At 36.0% G+C, this 20,109-nt stretch overlaps 1 protein-coding gene across 2 annotated transcripts in view; it reads left to right on the forward strand.

Moving 5' to 3' along the window:
- The first annotated feature begins 297 nt into the window (after window positions 1–297).
- LOC131041704 (inositol polyphosphate multikinase alpha) overlaps window positions 298–20,109 on the forward strand; it is a 71,614-nt gene continuing 51,802 nt past the window's right edge. The window contains exons 1-3 of one of the 2 annotated variants that reach the window (XM_057974884.2): window positions 298–488; window positions 635–709; window positions 1,013–1,099. The gene's annotated coding sequence lies outside the window, so the exon portion shown is untranslated. The remainder of the gene's footprint in view (window positions 489–634; window positions 710–1,012; window positions 1,100–20,109) is intronic. The other variant, XM_057974883.2, reaches the window with a different exon arrangement.

The raw sequence follows: 20,109 nt of genomic DNA on the forward strand, positions 1-20,109 counted from the left end.
TCAGTAGTAACTATTCTCATAATAAAAATACTTGTTTAAAACATACGACTTGTAAAATTAGCTAACATCAACTAATTCTATGTTTCCTGCTTTTATTCTTTTTACATTCACTTATTGATTTTCTTGATTTTTATTGTCTTTCTTATAAAATGTTATCTGATTTCTAATCTCATTACTCATGAGACGCTTTTATTTACCCTTCCAATCTCATTCTATCCATATTAGAAACCTAAAGTAATTTATAAAAACAAAAAAAACAATAAACATTAGTTTTTTTATTTTTTATACTAGAATCATTAAGCCTTCACTTCTCGGTGATTCTTGTTGCAAGCAGATTCCACTCTGGAGATGCCCGCTGCTTTATTTGTTTCCAGAGGAGATTTTCACGCTGAGCAAAAGAAAAGTTTTTTGTTAAATCAGCTTTCTTTCAATATATTTTGTTGGCTGTTTTATGATCGAAGAAAAAATTTCATTTGGCCATTCATGGGGTAATTTAGCTCTTTGGTTTGGTTTAAAAAAAATCTTTTAGCTTCTTTCAGTTGTGGCTTAGGCGTGACCCGTTTTTCCTCTTATTCGATGAAATTGCGAAGGTTGAGGATTACCTACTTACAGTAGCATTTTGCCTTACATGTAGTGAAAGGTAACTGTTGAGGTGAATTATCGAAGGATAACTGAAATTTCAATTTATGCGCTGCTGAAATTTCCGCAGGTACGCAAATTACTCGATAATAATTTTGTATACCGTAATCTATTCCAGATTTCATTTTATCATCGTCATTCGTTTTGCTTTTGTAAAGTTTTTATCCAGACCGGCGTTGAGTTGTTTACTTTTCACATTGCAGTGGACAATCATTAAATGAAAATGTGATTGCTCCTTAGGGTCAGATTGATCTATAAGATTTTTTGCATAATGTATCAAAGTGTGTCGGCTTGTTTAGAAGATTTTTTATATGGTTTTCTTGTTTTAGATTTTTCGATTTCGCGGTTTAACTTTTAAGATATCATGTGGTAGGTGATGACTGCGAAATATATGGCAGCTAAAATGGGTGTCATAATATTAATGGAGAATGAGGTTACAGGCTGTTTTTAATACGTGTAGGTAAGCTTTGCCTCGTACTTATATTTTTAAGCACTATTTAGGCTTGAATGCAACCCATTTAGTCCCGTGTCAGGCTCAGATATGCCTTGTAATCGTTCCACCACAACTTCTCTACATTTCTGCTGGAATTTAGGACTGCCTTTTAGCAAAACGAGGGAATGAACCAGTGTTGCATTCTTGTTAGGTGGGATATTAGCCTTAAGCGTTGCGTCATTCTGTAATGACCACCCTTGATTTTTAAAAAAAAAGGCGTTTGCAAGTTTGGAACCAATGTGAAATGGTTTGCTGATTGCGTGCTTTCAGATTTCATTCACAATGAAGAACATACATATAACATAATTGTTGCAAATAAGATAGAAGCAAAGTGCATTTAATCAACTGGTTCACCATTTTAATCAATCTCATTCAATAAACTGAAATCAGATTTAATAAAGTGCAGACCTGAAAATGGATTCTCTGGAATTTGCTTTAGCTTGCATTAATAAACTCCTTGACATTAAGTGTTGCATCTATGAAATATTATATCATTAAAATACCTGTTATTGGAAGCCAAATCAGTCAATCTTAGGTCTGATATAGTGGCAGATTTGGAACAGTTACCGACAGGGTTGAAGCACAGTCTTCAAGTGACTGAAATATAGTTCCAGGTGGCTGCTATGTTGCCAATATCACCCTCTAAACTTGCAACCAGGCCTATAAAACCACTCAGAAATGAACAGCCGCAAGAAATACTCCTGTTATGAATGTCAACAATTCAGAGAACCTGCAAGATTCTCTGCTGTAGCAATTTGCTGCACTTTCCCTTGGACAGCTAGCTTCATAACACCTCCAAACTCTCTCTAATCGCCACCATATACCTCCAAACTCCTGTAACCTCTTCACCCACACTAGATGCCACATACAGTAGATTTTCAGACATCCGAATAATGCAGATTTAAAACCCAAACTGAACTTTCAACCCCTCAGAGTTATGAGCAGAAATATGAAGAACAATGACTCTGAAAAAGCACACCAACAATCATCAAAATTACCAAAACTCTACCAATCACGAACAGCACTTCAAAAAGACACACCACACACCAAAACCACAATACTCACATCAAAGTATTGTAAATATCTTCATTCTAACTCCACCAAAATGATGGAAATCAGGAACTCTGTGAATACCAATGTGATCCCTGAAGTAGAGTCACTTCTTCCAGCTAGGGTGGATCTCTCACCACTGAAACCAGCAAGCAAAGATGAGGGTTTTCGTCCTCAACTAGCAGAAAATAAACCCTGAAAACAATCCAGCAGCATCCTGTTATGTTGTCAAAAGAAAGATGTCCAAATGAGAGCCCAAGAGGTGATTATATAGGACAGAGAAAGAAATTAGGGCAACCAAATTTGAAATTACTTTTCTCTCCATGAAACCCCGTACCCATTCAGGAGACTTTTTAATTTATTTTTAATTTCATATGCCTCCCTTTCTAGGCATCCACTTTTGGAGGCTAAGATTTAGCCTTTGAAAAAGATTAATTTCTTAATTCATGGCATCCCTTTAAGACATAAAAGGCCCTCCCTTTTAAAACAACGTCATGCAACTAGGTCAAGGGGTACAAGTTGCTTAAGTCATAAAGTGACAATATAAGAGACTTGGGTGATTAAAATCAAAATATATTTCTCTGAACATAATAAAACTTCACCAAAGTCCAATTATGAAATATTACACTGCTGGAGAAACAAAGGCCAGCCCAACTGTTAATGTTTTAGCAACACAGAAATCTGAAACAAAATACACAGAATGTATCCTGGGACAACCCTCCACTTGAGGGTGAAAAATCCAGCCCACTCAAAAATGAACTTTATTATATCTCTGAAAATGAATACAACTGTTGATAGTTTCAGATTACTATCAATCTCAATAAGGTAAGTTTGATTCTCCACAAATCAATCTTGACAATGAAGTCAAATGATACATCTCTTATACATTCTATAAACCTTCATAAGTCTGAAAATTCAGAACACAGAAAATATATAATATATCTGATCTAACAGACTACATACACAATATTCTCAACTTGCTATAGACAAATGAGAGAAGCCAGCAATATATATCTATCCATCTGCCAAAGAAGAAGAGCAACGGATATAAAGAATCGGAATTGCAAGTGAAGAGACACCACGAAGGAAAAAGAAAAGATACCAACAGTTACATCTTCACCGAGAGCCATATGGACATGAAGAGTCACCGACAGCCACAACTACACCATCAGCCACATAGACATGAAGAGTCATCGGCAGAGAAGTGAAGAGACTCAATGGTGGAGAGGTAGAGTCACCGATAGGAAAGTGAAGAGACTCCACGGTAGAGAGGAGTTAGATATTATCTTAGATCTCTTTCACAGCTATAAATCTTCAACACTCCCTCTTAGCAAGAGAGAGATCTTTAAAATGTCATCACATGACAAGTACACATAGCTGCAACCAAAAGAATGTCAACAAAAAAATCTCATCACAAATTTTCTTAAATAAAAAATGTTATCTTAGCATAACAATATTCACCATAGCTACTCCTAGAGGGTGAATCAGAAAAACAGAAAATAAAGTCATGAAGTCACACACATGACTTCCACCATGGCTACTCCCAAAGGGTGGATCCACCATAGCTACTCCCAGAGGGTGGAACAAGGGATTTCACCTTGAACTTCTCTCTCAGAGAAGAACTCGTTAACCAAGGGATTTCACCTCGAACTTCCCTCGTAGAGAAGAACTCATTAACAAGCGATTTCACCTCGAACTTCTTTCGCAGAGAAGAACTCATTAACATGGGCTTTCACCTCAAATTTCTCCATCACAGAGAAAAATGCATTAAACAAATTTTCATGATGACGTGGCTCCCTCTGAAGCTGAAATGTCAGGCTCTCTCCGAAGCTGAAATGCCAAGCTCCCTCTGAAGCTGAAATGCCAAGCTCCCTCTGAAGCTGAAATGTAAGGCTTCCACAAGCTCCCTCTGAAGCTGAAATCAATCTTCTGACCTCTTCGTCCAAGGTTACTTCTGACAATATGTCAGAGTCCCTCTGAAGCACAGGATCCTATAGGTTAGGCTCTATAGAAGGAACTTGGCTCTGATAATATGTTAATGTTTTAGCAACACAAAAATCTGAAACAAAATACACATAATTTATCTTGGGAAATTGGAAAACCCTCCACTTAAGGGTGAAAAACCCAGCCCACTAAAAAATGAACTTTATTATATCTCTGAAAATGAATACAACTGCTGATAGTTTCAGATTACTATCGATCTCAATAAGATAAGTTTGATTCTCCACAAATCAATCTTGACAATGAAGTCAAATGATACATCTTTGATACATTCTATAAACCTTCATAAGTCTGAAAATTCAGAACACATAAAACATATAATATATCTGATCTGACAGACTACATACACAATATTCTCAACTTGCTACAGACAAACTACATACACAATAATGTCAACTTGCTACAGACAAATGAGAGAAGCCAACAATATATATCTATCCATCTGCCGAAGAAGAAGAGCAGTGAATATAAAGAATTGGAATTGCAAGTGAAGAGACACCACGAAGGAAGAAGAAAAGACACCAACAGTTACATCTTCACCGGCAGCCACAACTACACCGTCAGCCACATAGACATGAAGAGTCATCGACAGAGAAGTGAAGAGACTCCATGGTGGAGAGGAAGAGTCACTGACATGAAAGTGAAGAGACTCCACGGTGGAGAGGAGGAGTTAGATATTATCTTAGATCTCTATTGCAGCTATAAATCTTCAACACCAATTGTTAAAAATAGACACTAAAATTAAGTGTGTCCAAACACCAAACTGAGATACACTAAGACTCACTATAAATAGTAAGTGCTAAAAATGGCCACTACTATAAATAGTAACTTAGTAAAAATAGTATATTTATCCTAAATCACTCGAGAAAGTGTTGTTCATCTCCATTAATCCGTCTGTACACATTGGCAACATCAAAATATCCCTTGTTCCTGTTGACACCAACCCAGAAAGCCAACATTAGATGCACTTCAAGAAAACCAAAAAAAGGGGACATTATGCATTCTTAATATTCTTAAGCTCACGTTAAGCTTGGATGCATCCCATTAAGCCCCGTGTTAGGCTGGGTTATGCATTCTAATTGTTACACAAGAACCTCTCTATATTTCTGCTGGAATAAGGATTGCTTTATTGCAATCTAGGGGCATGAACCAATGTTGCATTATTGCTAAGCAACACCAATTTGATGTATGAGACCCTTCTCGTAGAAACTCACATTTGAACTATTTTTCATTGGCCATATAAAATTCAAGCATTCTTGTAATGTCCCTACTAGTTAGGGATCACTGTCCTGCAAAACAAATTGTTAGAATACAACATATACATCAATTTGTTACTAAATCAACTTGCAAATTAATTTAAGATTACTTAATTAACACTAATCACAATTCTTATCTATAAAAAGGATACGAATGCCATACAAAGTATGTCCTTAGATGGCTGTGAGGCTCGCCTTCTTGGAACCCCTCTTGGTTCCAAGCCATCCGGGAAAACGAAGGTGAATTCAATTCCTGTCTTGGATGTAATTTCTTACATCCAAGCCATCCAGGAACCAAGGTTTTAATTTGATTCCTGTCTTGGGTGTAATTTCTTACACCCAAGCCATCCAGGAAATCGAAGGTTAATTCGATCCCTGTCTTGAGTGTAATTTCTTATACCCAAGCCATCCAAGGCAAACCATAAGTCAATTCCTTGCCTTGGGTGATGTACCTCATCACTCAAGTCCATTAGAGGGGACCGACCAGATCCGTCTCTTCTTGGATGAACTTGTCAACCAAGCCATTCATATATGCATATAGATCATCAGTATATATATATACTGCCAACCAGGGATTCACGTATCCCTCCATTAGGCTTAAGGGAGTTTCCCCCCTATGGCCTTCATTATTTAATCATATTTATATTGCATTTGACAATTTTATTATTATTTCCATTTCGTAATTCACATTATTAACATATATTCTTAACTATTCATTAATACGTATTTGTTAACATATATTTTAAATATGCCTAACTATCATCATGTTGTTATTAATTTCCTCAATCAAATCTGTATTAACATGTTCATTCCCTAATGTGTTAATTTGTATATTATATTCATTAATAAAGTAAATAACATTAACATGCTAATTTCCTACGTTCCTTGATATTAACACATTACTTATATTCCTTATTTAAATAAAGCAAATTGTAATAGCATGCTAACCCCTATATTCCATTTACATATATTAACATATTAATAACATTACGTGAAAAACATATAACACGTACCTGTTTGTATGCAGCCAATGTCTCTCCCTTCCTTTCCAATGCTGGTCCTCCCTTCCTTGCCTTCTCCCTTCCCCCTTATTATTTCTATCCCGTGAGGGGTTGTACCCCTTCACGGTGCCCTTCCGCATGGAGGGGTGTGGCTGTGATTACCGTTGCACCTCTTGTGCGGAGGTAATCGGGGGGGCATTAAATACTTTCGTTTAATTAACTTGCTTTATTTTATTTAGACTTATTTGCTTTTGCTTATTCGGTTTAGTTTTTGTAAAAGAATTATTAAATATTAAATAATTCACTTTTGTCATATTTAAATGTATTAAATATTTGATTGACATTTATTATATATTAAATATATTTTATTAATTTAATCATTTATTCATTTGGAACTTATTTAATTAATCTATAAATATATTGACATTATGTAAATACTTTTACATTATGTGATACCTTAGGGGTTATCACAATTCTACTCTTAGGTTTTTATCTTATCAACAGGCATTATAGTAAATTCAAACTTGCCAATCCACCTACACTTGTGCTCCCAAATTATGCTCACATTATATTCATATCATGGAAAATTCAATCGAGTATCTTTTAACAACAGGCTAGTTTTCATACAAAAGTTTCAAGACTCAGGCCAATCAATCAGTGAAGTTTCCAAAAAAAAATCATAACTGTAAAGTTTAGTATAAAGCTTACATAAAAGATTTACCAAAATGTACACACATTACTAGTAATTTCCATATTTTTCCTCAAATAGTAGTCTCTAATAGTAGTTTGTACGTGTGAATTTTTTTTTTCTAGTCCTTTAGGTTTTCTTTGGTGAATATTCCTACGTTACCCAGGGACGCGTCCCCAACCTAAAAACCCCCGTCCCAGTCCCGAGGACGTTTCGGGGACTTGGGGACTTGGGGACGGCTAGGGGATGTTTCCCCCCGTCCCCAAATTGTCATGCATTTTGAGGGTACATCCCCGAAACGGGGGGACACATGCCCTAGCTTTGGGGGACGGCCAGACGTCCCCCATATCTAAGGCCATTAAAAAATTTAAAAAAAATTAAAAAAGTTGCATTTTCATTTTTTTATATTTTTTTCTAATATAGGCCCCTTGTTAATTCAAATTGTTATTAAAAATAAAAAAAATGTTAGGAGATGCAGTTTAGGGGCAGCATTATACTTTGCCAGGTTGATGAGGAGGAGACCACGTAGACCATGACAGTGGGAGAGACTCAGAGGACTATGATTTTGGTGCAATGTTAGGAGATGCAGTTTAGGGGCAGCATTATACTTTGCTATTTTGTATTTAGTTTTACTTAGTACTATTTTGATTTTCATATCGTAATTGACAATGAAACTATATGGCAGCAGTGCAGCCTTTGGGCATTTTGACATTTTGTATGTTTTTTCTTTAATATCTATTATGATATGCATATTGACAATGTGAATGAATTGAAATTCTGATTTATGAATGCATAATTGCATATTGCCTATTGAGTATTAACAATGTTGTATGCTCAAAATTTATATTCTAAAATGTTTTCAACTTTTCATAGTATCATACACATGCTATATCCATGTTTTCATATGAATATAATGAATATATGCATGCTTTATCCATGTTTTCATATGAACATTTAGAATTTTCCTATATATTTTAAATTTTCCCTATATTTTATAGAGCCGTCCCCTTTGCTGTCCCCCACCATCTCCAAATTTGGCAAAAAAATTTGCCGTCCTGGAAACGCGTCCCGCCGTCCCCTACCCTCCTCGTCCCGGAAACTCAGGGTAACGTAGGCTTATTCTTATAAGCTTTGAATACCATTTATGCAAGTTTTTTGTTGCTGTCATAGTAGTAGAATTCTACTAAAAGAACCTTTTCGCACTAGACAACCATGATACATTTTATTATTCACTTTTATGAGGAAATTGGCTCCATTCTACTTCATGTTGTGTTCACATAATTACTGCATCCTCTTTTTTCATGTTATGAGATAGATCTCATCCATTCTTCACTCTGATAACACTTTTCTTTGAAGAGATGATCTTTTTTGGATACTTCCTCACAAAAATAAGAAACACCTTGCTTCACATTATTGGAGCAAATCTTTTACCAACAAGGTTGCCTGACACATTGAAAGGTGAGTATATCTGAAACTTGAAGAACTGATCTGGGAAACAATTATTCATTATTTCTACCTAAAAGACACTCTGAACCAGCAGGTTGGAGTGAACTCATTTTTGTAGAAGTTAACCATGTGATCCAGAGTACCACCAAGTTTATCTTGCAGAAAATTTTTAGTCATATAACTCAATCTGAAGTTAAGGGTAAAGTAATCCTCACGGTTATTGGGACATCATCTCATAGGTAAGAGGTGGTCCTCCTCCTGGGGTGGAACCTTATTTAGGCTAGTGTGATACATAGTAGATGCTGAACAAGGTTAGAGCCCCATCTAACAACAAAACAAACCATCTTGGGAGAAGCTATGATGCATCTCCTTGGGCTTTGTCATTAATGGAAGAAAATGTTATTCAACAAGACTTGTGACTTAAAACCTAGAATCTTTAACTTATTTTAAACAAAAAAATTGCACATTGAAAACACCGCTCATGTAATGTCCCTACTAGTTAGGGATCATTGTCCTGCAAAACAGACTGTTAGAATGCAACAAATATATATATAACTAATCTAATTTGCAATTAAACTTCAATTACTTAATTAAAACTAGTCTCAATTCTTATTTAATAAAAAGGATATGAATGCAGTACTGGGACATGCCCTTAGGCGGTTGTAATGCTTGCCTTCTTGGAACCCATCATGGTTCCTAGCCTTACCAGGAAATCGATGGATAATTCGATTCCTGTCTTGGATGTAACATCTTACATCCAAGCCTACCAAGGAAGATCATCATATATGATCAATTCCTTGCCTTGGATGATACATCTTATCATCCAAGTCTACCAGAGAGGGCCGGCCAGATCTGTCTCTTCTTGGGTGAGCTTTTGACACCCAAGCCTTAACATATATGCATATGAATACTTAGTATATACTGCCTACTAGGGATTATCATAATCCCTGAATTAGGCTAAGGGAATTTCCTCCCAATAGCCTCCATCATATAGCCACATTATTGTTATTCATATAACATTCTATATTTCATTATCATTTTTCAATCTATAATTTATGCCTACATTTACATATTCCTTAATTCCTATTATTGATCCTATATACATACAAATATTCTGCATACATATATATTTCTATTGCTATTATTTTTCAATCTATAATTTATGCCTACATTTACATATTCCTTAATTCCTATTATTGATCCTATATACATACAAATATTCTGTATACATATATATTTCTATTGCTACATATGAGACAATACTTTTGTAAAACTATAACTTTGTCAAAGAGACAGATCCATTATAAACATATATGTGTGTGTGTGGCACACACATATATTCCTTTAGTGTAAGACTTAACCACTTACCTCCTCGCAGATTGTTGGCGCAACTTCTCTACCTCCCGTCCTTATTCCCCGTGTCCTCCTTGCTCTGCGGGTTGTCTTTGTTATATACCCGTGGAGGGGAAAGGTTGTGTCCCTCCACGGGGTCCCTTCCGTGGGAAGGAGTGTGACGATGGTTGCAGCCCAGGCTGTGACTCCCGCGTCCCACCACTTCCCTTGGGGGGGGGGGGGTTACTTGTGGTGTTACCTCCTCCCCCTTCAAAATGCACGTAACTTATATTAAAACTAAATTCCATTTAATATTTAAATATATTTAATTATTTAATAATTCATCTCTCCATCATTTAATATATTTAAATATATTAACATTTTTTTAATAATTTATTTCTTATATTAACCTTATTTAATATATTAACATTATTTAATAATTTATTTCCTCTTTTAATATATTAACATTATTTAATATATTAACATCATTTTAATAATTGATTTTATCATTATTGGTGTATTTTATAAGATTTACATCAAGTGATATAGTAGAGGGTTATCACAGCTCAACATCTTCCCCACCATTATCTTTCTACATGAAACTCTAGGATTCTAACATTACAAAACAACACTTACATGCCTAGTTTCTAGAATAAGTATGTATAAATATCTTCTTGTTCTACATGACAAAGCTGTTGTAGTTTGGGGCCTAGTTTTTTCCCTAGAACTTGTTAAGAGTGAATTTATGATGAAGAGATCCCTTAGGTTTGATTGTCTACTTTTCTTGCCTTGCTCATTAGAGCAAAGCATTGTGTTGCCATTTGTTTGACCACCTCTTAGGAATATTATTGTGAGAATTTGAGCCAGTGGGATGTGAGAGTGTGGTCTATTTACTTGCATTTAGTAGGCATTGGAGTCACATGCATGGAAGTGTTTGAGATGCTAGAAGGAGATGGTCTTTAGGGTGATGCCAAGGGCAATATCTTAGGTATTGAAGCACCCTAGGGAGAGGCTGCAGCTAAAACATCCTAAGTCTTATGCAACTTTGGGCTAGTTTGGGCTTGACAAGCCTTGAGAAAATTATAGCATCTAAGTAGGGGCAATCTTGGTTTTTATGATTCAGAGTTCAAAATTTAAATGTTATTGATACCATAAATTTTCCCCTTCCTATATTCCTTTCCTCCACAATTTCTTCATTGAATATCGGAAGTCAAGGTGATGAAGCCATCTTTAATGAACAATGTTTTAGCTGGCATATGAAAATTAGCCTTGAGACTTGTAGGGGAGTGGTCAGAATTGGTATTAGAGTGCATTTTGATTTCTAGTTTGAGTCTCGGAACAAATTTTCATTGATAAAAAAGCAATCAAGCTTTTCTTGGAAGCTTGTTATTGCAATAGGAAGAAATGAATGTGATTCGAGATAGTTTGCCATTCTGAAATTGTGAAAGGAATTCAGTGAGATATTTACAAGTGATTATATTACCATCCTGGAGGCTCCTTGTATTCTCCCTACTTCGTTTCTCAAACTTCATTCCTAATAACTATTCTTGACCTTAAAAGTCATCGGAAGGTATATTTTGTTCTTCATTCTTCCTTTTTCTATCTGAAATGTTTCCAAGTTTCTTGAATTATTTAAAATTTTCAACTCCTCTTGATAATCTCCTTTATTTGTGGCACCTTGTCTTTGTGGACCTATTGCTGCATTTGCAACATGCCCTACTTTCCCAAGGAGATCATGGGAACCCTTGTTTATCAGTATCTTGCTTTTCAATTATCTCTAGTGTAATTTTGTGCATCATATGTTCATGGTGTTCATGATCTTGTTTAAAATTGATTTAGATGTAGTTCTTCTGAATTTGTAAATTCCTTGTGATTTTTGTGGCTCTGTCTTTCTTGACCTAGACTTTGATTTCATCATGTTTTAATTCTTCTTAATTTGGACTGGTTTCGATTTGAGAGGTCTCTTGGTTGTGTCTCACAACCATGTTCATGGCACCTACTTTGGCTTAAGGCTTGTTTCCCAGGTTCAAATTCTACCTCCATGCCTTCTTTTGAACCCCACTCACCGACACTATTGTCATGCCCCCGCCATGAGGTTGTTGCTTTTCAAACTAAATCGTAGCCTTGATAACAACAAGGCCTAGACAATAAAATAAAAGAAATTGATCTAGTTTAAAGAATATGCCATGCCCCAGCCATGATGGGAATAATCATAGCATTTTCAACTATAGATCACTGCCTTTATCCTTGACAAAAAGTGTAGCAATTCTAAAGAGGGTCGATAAAGATTCTTTAAGGGATGTTATTAGATAGTGGTTTTGATGTAGGAGCATTGTGCTAGAATTTTCTAACTGATTGATCACTGATCCTGTCGCCACATCAGCAGGAGGTTGAACTGAATATGAACGATTAATGAGTGATGGAAAGAATCAGTTACAAAGGGTAATGAAACGGTTAGGAGGAGTCGGGCGGTTTGGAGGAAACTGAACTCCAAAATAAACTAGGTAAAAACACTATAGTTTGGAATTGGCCCGATTAGGATGGGCGCTAAAAGGAAGAAGACTGATAGGCAAAGGGAAGGCGATTCGATTGGAATGGAAAAGGTCAGAACCGGCAGTACAAGAAAGGATTCGACAGTTAGTGTGAAGTAGAGTCAGATGGAAAGGCCGATAGGCTGACCTTCAGCATAAGGAATGAGAGTGTGGGTTGGTAATCGGGCAGAACCAGAGAGTCCCGATTTGGATGAATAGCAACGAAGGATTAACGTGTGGAAGCAGACCGAGTTTGTGTTGCAAACAAAGGGGAAAGGTCGTGGTCAGGAAATATAGCTGAATTGTGTGCGAAGTAAGCCGACCAAATACTCGGTTTCATAAAGGGAGGAGAAAATTCAAAATAGTAAATGTTGCATGAAGTAATGCGGTGGGAAACTATAACAGGTAGAGCCGTAATGATGCTGAGTCGATGAAAGGGCATATGGAGGCAGAAACAAAGTGCAGATGGTTATTGAGTAGTAGAGGGGAAGTCGGCCAACAAATGTATGGCCAGTTAGTTTGTTTGTAAACAGCTATTATTTTTTGTGTAGCCACCTTCGTATGCTGAGTAATAATAAAGATAACCTTTTTGGTGTTCACATTTTCATTGTTGGTTGTTATTGATGATTCTTGTTCTCATTGTAATTGGGTGCTAAATACATTGCTGTTATCGAATTTGGTTATTCTCTATTTTGTTCCTGTCACAATTCTGACAGGAAGTCTGTAGATGCTGATTGTTTTCCCTTGAAATTCCTATCATTATTGCCAGCGTGTGGAGTATGTGTTTGGGGATCAGGTAGAGCTGCTACGTCAGGTTCCATAAAATAAGCAAAAGACAATTAATTAAAGGATTATACAGCAGGGCAGCAATTAATTATGAAGGGGTGTATCTTTTGCAAGGGCAATAGACTTAATGAAAGGGTAGGACCTCTTCTCACTTGAAGATATGAGAGGAAGGACAAATTCGATTGGACAAGGCATCCATCAAGGAATTCAGCAGAAATAAGAATAAATATCAATCAAGTTTGAATTGGAGAAGAATTCAGAAATAAACCTGAGTTAGAAATTAAAACAGAAGCCTACAATATGAAGGGAAATGATTAGTATGGAAGTATTATTGTGTTTGTTTATTTATTTCACACAAATCTGATAGGAGGCTTTTAAGTATCACTCATATGGTTAAATTGCCAATCCAACAAGAAATATAGGATAAGTAATTATTTACCTAATTTCCTTCAGCAACCATGTTTGGAATCAATGCTTATATTTTTGCAAATAGGAAGATGCAGCAGTACTGGTCTTCCCTCATCAAGTACACCACCCCAAGATGGATGGACTAGAGGTCCTGCCATACTTGTGGGCCAAGGGGCCAAATGGATTGGAGGTTCATTCCATGCCCTTGGGCTTGGTTGGGGAAGACAGTCTCTTGGCGTCCAATCAAGCTTTTCCATTGGATTTCTAAATGCATGACTATGGGAATAAGCTGTGAAATAGATATGAATAATTTTAGTATACTTTGATTTTAATAAAGATTATTTGTATACGATAATAGGTTCTTGATATTAATGCTTTGATGTTGATTAATATTGTTAATAAGACCTAAATTAGGATTTTCTCTAATTTGGCATTACAATTATATAATTTATTAGAGAACTCTTTTGATAAATGAATTGCATTTCTTGGAATTGTTATTTTTAGACAAAATTAGGTGTATCCCAATAGGGGACATTACAATTGGTATTAGAGGCTTAATCTTGCCAGCTTTTTTGAAAAACCTACTTTAACCACCATTCAACTAGGGTTAACTATTCAGCCCTCTTTTAAAGTAAATCAATATTTAATTTTTATCCCATATATACCTTTTTAAGTCAACTAGTTGGTGTAAGATACCATCAATTGCACCAATCAAAGTTCAAATTCAACATCATCCAAGACTTGATAAATACATGGATTACTCTTGAATCTTACAAACCATGACTTTGATATTCACATTACAAAATATATCTTCTCACTAGCTAATTTGTAACACTCCACCAAGGAACCTTAGAGGATAAGAGCAAACTATACAATGAATGCGTAGAAATATATTTTTTGAAGTAATAAAGTGTCATCATGCATTGCATATTCAAGTATAATGCTCAACTTGAAGATAAGGTCAACTATGTGTCAACAAACCATGCAATGTGGAAGTCAAAACTCTTGGAACTCCATCTGAGATAACTCAAGTCACCTCTAAGGGTTCGTTGATGTCGCTACCTTAGCAATGCATCCAAGATTGGATCAATATCTCATGACTCACTAGGAGATGACTACATCAACCTCTAACACTAAACCAAACATATTTATGTTTATTTTAAAACACCAATTGAAATGTTCCTATGAAAACATCATGATACATGAATGTATAGAGAAGCATAAAATATCATACTTCATGCCCGATCCGAACACTGGTGCATGTAAAGCAATACCGATACATATCCAAAATAATTATTACATCCATTTCTAATTGGAGTGTTCAATACATATATGACCAATGATACATTACATCTTCCGATATACAAATGATTACATCTTACAAGAAAGAGAGAAATGAGAAAGATCCAATGTTGAGGAAGGAGGTAACATCCATCGAGCCAATCACAAACCAAGTCCTCCAATCCCCAACGGTGGTTGGCAAGTTCACTTGATCATGTGGTACCCTCAGGTCTACTCCATCGTGCTCATGGAGATAGTCAAATGACCCAAACAATCATACAAGTATACAAGGGAGGGCAATGGGTTAACACAAGAGCTAAACATGGAGCAAATACTCAACATGAACTTATCAACCCAACTAGGGTCATAAAACCATAACAAGATGGAAATGGCAACAATCCAGTAAGAGATGTTGCTCGAGCAATAATAAGTAAAATACCAAGAGAATGAGGAAGCATCCCCAGTTGGCAATAATAAAGGCAATGAGGCACACACAAGAGCAATACCAAATTTGCCATACGACATATATCACAACAAGATAACTATAAGGTCGAGCAATTGTAAATCCATAGGGTGCCAGTCAACTCTCAAGACCTAGATACTAGAGTGCTAGTGTAGGGAGTGTCATCATGTGTGCTCGTGAGGATGCACCACACGAAACCAAGCATTCTCTTGTACGAACAAGAATGATGATCATGCAAGTCCCAACGCTACATGCATGGGCATACCACTTCGGGTAAGAACAGGTGCCTACATGTGCGGGCATGCCTTCTCGATACATCCTTGGCCTTGTACTAGCACTCAAGGCACATTTGAGGCACCAATTATCTTATTAATGTTTAATCCCATCCCAAGTTTTAATTAATATTATCACTTAATTAAGAAACTCCCCAACGTGATTGCTTGCATACCACTTTGGGCTGGGTGCACATTGGGAGCCACTCCCTAAACCCACTTTAGTACCTAGACCTAGGCTCATCCCATTCAATTGATTGAGGTATCAAAAGAAAATACAATGCATTGATTCACTTGCCATAATCTCAATAACATCAGATATCTCTTTTACACAATGCCATAGCAATTATATACAAGGCATATTCAATTGGTCATGCTACCAAGAGAACGAATCCATTTGATCCCACAATGAAATGCAAAGATACAACACATCCATTTGAAGATTTCCATAAGCACTCAAACATTCATAACAATTTTTCATATCAAGAGCTATCAATTTATTCCACTTGGAAAGGCACAGGTCAAGTATCAATATCAACTTCAATGCAGTTCAAACATACTATAATGCCCACACCTGAGGCTCATCCATGAATGAGAGCAATGCATAGATACATATACTAATCATCATAGTAACATCTCAAGAGATCACATACATAATGCATAACAACGCCATTACTCAAGGATCAACCTAAAGGTTTCCAAATCATGAATTCAATCTCGGATTGATCCCAATCCACAAGTACAAGTGCAATTCTCTAAGGCATCTCATAGAATCATACCTTGACATCACAATTCATCTCACTCAAGGCCAATCAGACTCAAGAATCAAGGCAAATTGGAGAAACAACTCAAATAGGACAACGGAAAAGACTAAGACCCAAAATCAGTTCACTGCCAAGCATTTGCATGATTCTGCTCTAGAAAACCATCTAGGGCATCAAGTTTGACAAAAACAAAGTATGGGAGGTCAAATCGGGGTTTGACCCATTTGAGAACTACCTCATGAAAGTCCAAAAACACAAAAAATGAAATCAAACTACCATTACACCCATCCCAAAAGATTTGGACAACATTTCCCATATAAACTCAAGTTTTCAACAAATGCAACATACAAATCATAAAATCAATTAAACAAGGAGATTCAAATAGAAAGCACTCTTTAATCTCATCACAAACCATTTGCAACTTACTCAATTCATTTCAATTGAGACTCAAGGGAGAAATTAAATATCCTACCTCAACCTTGATGAAAACTTCATACTTGAAATGCAAACCACATATGCTAGAAGATGCTGGATTCTTCGAGTAGACCAAAGCACTCATCAACCTTAATCTTTGGAGCCAATGCCCACAAAAATCCATCCATCCAATCTACCCAAATCAACAATCCAATTTTCAACATGTAGGGTTTGAGAGAGAGCAAGAGGAAGAAAACTGACTAAGTGTTAAGAAAATGAGCTCAAATCCAAAATATAAACTCACTTTTTGAGTGAGGGTTTAATAATAATAAAAATCAAATTAAACTTAAAATGCCAATTAACCTCCCAAAAGACCCCCAAGATTATTCATTCAAATCTCATTAAATCAAACACAATTAAAACATAATATGCATTTAAATATTAAATCACCACTATAGCAATTAAATATCATTACTATAAGCATTGCAATAGCGACAATTGCAACTGACTGACAGTCATTACGGGCCGACTCAACATGACGAATGGGTTTTTCGAAAGTGAACAATTGTGGTAGTCGAGGCTCAAAAGAATAAAATAAGTAAAATGGTAAAATAAAGGGAATTGCCCTAATCAAGGGATGATGAGTTTTGGTTTGGAGTATTTGGCCGGTGTTTCATCTCTTGTTAACTACCATCGGGGGTGTGGGCATGCTCAAACTTGTGGAGCTAGGTGGAGTTGATGCCTTGTACCTGTAGTCACTAAAATATTCACATGTCAAGTGTACTTGCTCATATTTTTCGAAAGTGAACAATTGCGGTAGTCGAGGCTCAAAAGAATAAAATAATTAAAATAGTAAAATAAAGGGAATTGCCCTAATCAAGGGATGACGGGTTTTGGTTTGGAGTATTTGGTTAGTGTTTCATCTCTTGTTAACTACCATCGGGGGTGTGGGCACGCTCAAACCTGTCGAGCCAGGTGGAGTTGATGCCTTGTACCTGTAGTCACTAAAACATTCACATGTCAAGTGTACCTGCTCATATATATATATATTAACTCAAATCATTGAAGGGGATTTTAACATTGTATGCATTCTCATATAATCGAATGATACAATATCACCCCTTTCACATCTAATTATCAATTAAACTCCATAATACTAATTTCATCTAATCAACTACATTAGATAACATCATAAATATTATTTATCTACCTCTATGAGCATATATATATATATATATTTGTGAGAACCATTGCATGACTGATTTGATTAGAATGAAACAAGTGATTATGATTCAATGAGTTGAATATAAGTAGTAAATCATATTCCATGTTATTTCATTTTATTTAAGAGATTAAATGCTCAGTAGTGCAAATGAGGATATTTATGTTAGATGCAGTAGTTTCGTATATTCAATTTGATGAGATTATATTGAGTTGATGAGATATCATGTTACTAACAATGTTATGATGTTGACCCTGTTTAGGGAATATATATATATATATATATATATATATATATATATATATTAACTCAAATCATTGAAGGGGATTTTAACATGCTACCACATGCCCCTCATGGACTTTGTTTATGTATTTCATGTATGATGAGATATCATGTTACTAACAATGTTATGATGTTGACCCTGTTCAGGGAATATATATATATAATTAACTCAAATCATTGAAGGGGATTTTAACATGCTACCAACCACATGCCCCTCATGGACTTTGTTTATGTATTTCATGTATGGCAAACTTCAGACATTTGGTAAGTTAGGGTTGGCTCGCTCCCTTACATTTGTGTTTTCAAGAGTTTAATGTTTGAGAACTTTTCATACTTGATATTTTAATCAAATTTGTTTGAGTGAGGCACTCACATCCACTATTTCAAGTCCAGTCCTCACACAACATAATGTGCCCTATTGAGTATATCTACATATCTCTTGCAAGCCTTGTCCATGTGTTCAAGTTAGAGAACCTAGTAGATAGACTGCAAACTTCAAATTGCAAGTAATCCTGACTTTTCTTGGCCTCTAACATCTAAACTACAACACGTTTTAACTCCAACCACCTCTTGGACCTATTCACCTACACGAATTCTTGTTTATTGGAAAGCTTTAGTCAACTTTCAATTCTAGATTCCCATTGATAACATGTTAGCAATTGTTTAGATCCAAGTGAACTTGTGATGGTGTAAATAGACGATGTGGCTTCACTAGAGTAGTTGGCTTAATATTATATTTTTATACATTTCCATGACATCTAGATGGAGCTGAACTAAACATAGTTCCATGGAGTTTCCTAAGAGGGGGGACATGCGGGACCAAGGGCCTCAATTTGGGGATGGCTGGGGGTTCGTGGCGATATGGTACTTGAAAAATTAGTTATAAAAAGGTGTATAAGAATTACAAATGAAACTTGGCAAACTAGTAAAACCTAAAAACTGCTAAACTTTGAAGTGCACATAAACAATTTAACATTGAACAATGAAAAAATATGTGTATACACACACACATTCATTCATACATACATACACATACACATACACATACACATACACATACACATACACATACACATACACATACACATACACATACACATACACACACACACACACACACAGAGACACAGACACAGACACATACACATACACATACACATACACATACACATACACATACACATACACATACACATATGCTTAGTCACCGCATTCGCCGAATTTCCGGCTTCAAGTTTGGAATTCAGCAAATTTGTAAAAAGTTAATCAAATTCTAAAAAATTCGATGAAAATTCATATGGTGAAATGAAGGGTTTGTTGTTCATCATGTTGTGCCAAGTCCGCCATTGATGCTTTGCCCAGCTGCCGCTTTTCCTGTGCTGTGTGAGGCCAGCCGTGACTTTTCCTCGCTCTCATAGTGCACCTGCCATCGGATTTTTGTTTTTCATATTAGAGATAAGAGATCTACGAAAAAATTATTATTTGCTATTTAAGAATAATAAAGTAGTTTTCCGTTTAGGTTTTCTATTTTTTATTTTTCATTCCTTCAGTTAAGATTAATGTTATTTTAATATACTTTTAGTTATTAATATTAAATAGAATTATATTTATTTCAGTGTTCCACGGGGATGCGTTTCCCCCCTTTTGGGCTGCGTCTCGGAGACAGGGACGTTTCCAGGACAGGGAGATGGGGACGCGACGTCTCCTGTCGTCCCACCACTACCACCAGAGCTCCACCGGAGATGGGGAAACGTCTCTGCGTTTCCCAAGGAGACGTGGA

The sequence above is a fragment of the Cryptomeria japonica genome, chromosome 11 (genome assembly GCF_030272615.1).
Source record: "Cryptomeria japonica chromosome 11, Sugi_1.0, whole genome shotgun sequence".
NCBI classification, from domain to species: domain Eukaryota; kingdom Viridiplantae; phylum Streptophyta; class Pinopsida; order Cupressales; family Cupressaceae; genus Cryptomeria; species Cryptomeria japonica.